Source organism: Halyomorpha halys, unplaced genomic scaffold (genome assembly GCF_000696795.3).
Source record: "Halyomorpha halys isolate HHAL.00 unplaced genomic scaffold, Hhal_1.1 Scaffold957.1, whole genome shotgun sequence".
In the NCBI taxonomy this organism is placed as follows: Eukaryota; Metazoa; Arthropoda; class Insecta; order Hemiptera; family Pentatomidae; genus Halyomorpha; species Halyomorpha halys.
In genome coordinates this window covers 40,422-44,727 of record NW_027105530.1, presented here as the reverse complement: position 1 = coordinate 44,727, position 4,306 = coordinate 40,422, and positions in this window count along the sequence as shown.

The following is a 4,306-nucleotide window of genomic DNA, read 5'->3' as shown; positions in this document are numbered from 1 at the left end:
TCTAGTGAGAGATGAGAGGTCCGGCTGAGCAGTCGGTATAGTTGGCTGAATCGTCTGTTGAGCTCTTGCCTTTTGAGTCTAGAATGTTGGTTCCAGGTGAGTCTTTTGTCCTAAATGAATCCGAGGTATCGTACTGTGTCGGATCTGGGAAGATCAGCTCTGCTAAAATTGTCGGGGAATCGATTATCCTTATCCAGTAGGCTCTCCCACTTCTTTCCTTCCGCTTGAACTTTGTGTCTAGCACTTGTTCTGTCCTTACAATAAGAGCTTATAAGTGATTTCATTGTTCTGAAGGAAAGTAGTAGAACAGACTGGTTCTCTGCACAACCAGTCAGCTTGCTCATTGCCATTTATGCCAACATGGCCTGGTATCCACTGCAGTGATATACCCTTCCTCTTTTCTTCATGATAGCAGCCATGTTTCTGCACTTTTCTTCCGTGGGTGACTCTGCGGCACCTGGTGTTTTTAATATAAAAAGTAACATAAAAATAATATATTTTTTTACAACTCTCAACATCGATTGATCGATTCATTGGAATAAGAAAATACTGGACTATTTTTGTGGCAACATAGAATGTAATCTATAATATCTGGGTGTGTATTTGTGTCGTATTATTGTCCCATTATATAAAAACATTTAGTACGAAAAGTAAATTGCTATGTACTGTCTCAGGATTTAGTCGGGATGCCATGATAATCTCTGAAGGCCATTATCCAGAAAGAAGTTAATTAATTGATATTGAGTCTTGCAAAGCTATTATTATAATTGGATTCTTTTCTAAAGGCCTTTTGTGTGTTTACCAGTTACCAATTAAACATATTTATTTTTATAAAATATCGTTACCATTAATTATATAATATAATTGGGGATGGTATTGGGCAATATGATAGTAAGTAAATTACATAAAGGAACTAAGTATTTCTTTACAATGATGTTATTAAAATGATTGAAATGATTCAGATAAATGGTTTGCCATAAAATATAGATTATTACATTATTACCTAATATATATCTCAATGAGTGCTGAGTAGATTAAATTGGTTGATGCGTGTAGTAACGTGAGTGTCATCTTGTTCAGAAGGGATGGCATCCAGGTCTTAGGACTTCGTCTAGCCGTGGAGTTCCATATCTGAAGAGCCCTTCTCAGGACCTCTTCTCTCGGCTGTCTTCGTCTTCAATGTGTGACTTCACTTGATCCATCCACTTGAAAAGGGGCGTCGCCTTTTTGGAATCCTATTTCTGATTGGCCATAGGTGGCAGAAGGCCCCCTAGGTGGGCAAACCCCTAGAAATGATCGGGAATCGGAAAGTTTGACATGTCTAGGAAGGGCTTGTACCAGCTTAAAACCTATTTACCCCAGGTTCGAAAAACTGGTATAGAAAACTAATGTGGATACAAACACAGGTGCCCAGGTATCCTTGCAGATGTGGCTAAATCATATAACGACATTTACCATGTTGTTGTTGTCAGAATGTTAAAACCTCGATACATAGCAAAATACAATATGAACCTCATCTAGATAATCGTATCTACCTGAAATAGACCTCTCCTGTGCGGCGCTGGGGGCTACGATACCCGCAACACATGCAGGCTTTGCATGTTGCCTTTGAACTAGCATCCAGGGGCAGAAGAACATTCCAAAAGCAATATTAAATGCAATATTATATTATCTACAAATAAAAATGAATATTATGTTTTGTTTGAGTGACTTAGTAGGAGAAATGTAAGTCGCTCATGTTGGTTTCTAAAATATGGGTCAGAGGAGAAATATGATTATTGAGATGTAGATTTGTTTTTATCATTTCACGGGTTTTTAAGTTAAGGAGGGATTTTTGGAATTTAAATAAGAAAGAAGGTGGGTTATTAAAAGGATTTAAAATTTTGAGATATAGTAATGTGGTTGACGGAATTATTGGAGGAGTTGGAAAAAGGGAGTTTGAGCAACATTTGAGTAAGAAAATACAATATTATAAATTATGGACAAGGCGTAATAATGCACTTCTGAAATGCATTCGTTTGTGTAGTTATTGCAAAAAATTATTATTTATGTTGCTTTTAAAACCATATTAGAGCTATGTGTGCATACCAACCAGGATGGTTGTTTACGTTGAGTAATTTCCGAGATACAGTTGTTTAAAAAGTAACGATTCATAAAAAATGACTAGTTGGAGAACTAATCGTGGGAAATCCATATCTCAGGAAGCATGTGCAATGTACAATTGTCTATTACCACTAAAATCTAATGTGCTATAAAGTAGTTTATGACATTTATTAATAACATAACATAAATTAATTTCTAGTTGTTTGGACAGAATTGCATATCCAAATATCATCAAACTATTACCTCTACGAAAATAAACGTAATAATGTTTATAAGCCAAAATATGCGGCTTAATATAATTCGTGCTTTACTTTAAATTGCTTGTAAACATTATGATGTTATTATTCCTTAGATAATGGAGACAAAATTTAAACCATTTGCAGAACTCATCTAGGTTAGTGACCACGGGTATAATATAAATAAAAGAGTTGAAGGTATAACTTATTTATTTACATTTATTTATATTTACGGTGCTCATGTGCTTCCTATATCCTGCTCATGCGCATAAGCATCCTTTTTTCCAATGGCCGCGAGGGGGTTGTCTTGCTCCTGCTGTCCCAGGCTGTCCAATTGATCCTGAGTCAGGCCGAGAAATTGCGGGTGGTTCTGGATCAGGAATTGCAGAAATTATAAATATGTTAAAAATAAAACAACAATAAATATGTACATATGTAATTTTCAATAATTCAAAAGTGCAGTCCATTTTAAGTCGATTTGTTTAAGTTTAGGACAAGTCAAATGAATTAAAGCTAAAAAAGAAAGATAATAAAAAAATATTAAATTAATTTTTACGTTAAATACAAGAAATTTAGTTACTGACTTGCAATTTACTCAGTGCAATGTAAATGCTTAGAATTTAATAATTGATGAATTTAATGTTATGCTATATTTAAAACGACTTACCGGCATGAAGATCAAATCCTCTCGCCCTCTGTAGAAGCAAGCAGTATCTCCTTACGAAAGTTGGCTCTGGCATGTTGAAACTATAAGCACAGGGTACTCGCCATAGACTGAAAGCTGAGGCAACCTTTCGGGAACACTCTTCTACCTGGATCCGACCAATGGGAGTAGATGAATACTGTAAAACTTGGAGAAGGGAGGCCAGGTATTATGATCTTTAAAGTAGAAAAAATTTAAAAATTAAAATAGATCGATTAATCAATTTAAAAGGATAATAAAATAAGATCAAAAAATTAAAATTACTAAATATTTCGAAACCGATTACATCATAAGGTAAAAAAAACATATTTATAATTAAAAAATGCAATTGCTTTAAATTCGGTCAAACCTTGGCAGAAATTCGAATTATGAAAAGGAACACGAATTTGCACATTTTGAGGAGTTTCTGCGCGAAATTTCAATATTTCGGTTTAATTTTTAATTCATAGTTTAAATTTTCCTTATTTTGTTTAGTACTAAAATTCAGAAAATCAAATCTATATTTGAACATTTTGGTGTAGCCAGTTACTTTGTTTCATGTTTAATTAAATTTTTTTTAAATACTTTTTATTTATTGATAGATATTACAATCTGCCACACAGTTGTAGGCAATAGGTAATAGTCATTGATCATATTCGTTCTAAAATAAATAAATGAATAATAAAAATCTCTCATAAAATATATACAAACAGAAGAATAAACAAAATGAACATAATCAAACTATGTGTATGAAAAAATAATCTCTAGTCACATTTACAATCTTATATACAATATTTACTCAATCGACCAGAGGATCCCTGAGCCCACTCTATCCCCCACGTGTGAGGGGTAGAGCAGAGCTCAAAAGATCCCTGCGCATCCCTCTCGCCACATCACTGGTAATGAGCCAGTGGAGGCTAAGCAAGTGGGCTAAAGCCGCAACACTCAGCTTGAGTGGAGAATCTGACCATTGCCAGAACTCCAATTGTCCATTTTTATTTATAATAAGTAACTTGGCCACTGCCGTTTCAACCTTCTAGGTGGGCTGTAGGAATGGGTGGAACTAGATAAGGTTTGAACCAAAGGATTAGTATGGTTGGAAAGGGTTTAATTAAACTAAAAAAAGAAAAGTGTTTTACTTTAACTTGCTTGTAAACATTATAATGTTAGTGTTCCTTAGATAATGGACACAAAATTTAAACTATTTTCAGAACTCATCTAGGTTAGTGACCACGGATATAATATAAATAAAAGAGTTGAATAACTTACACCATTTTGTTATTTT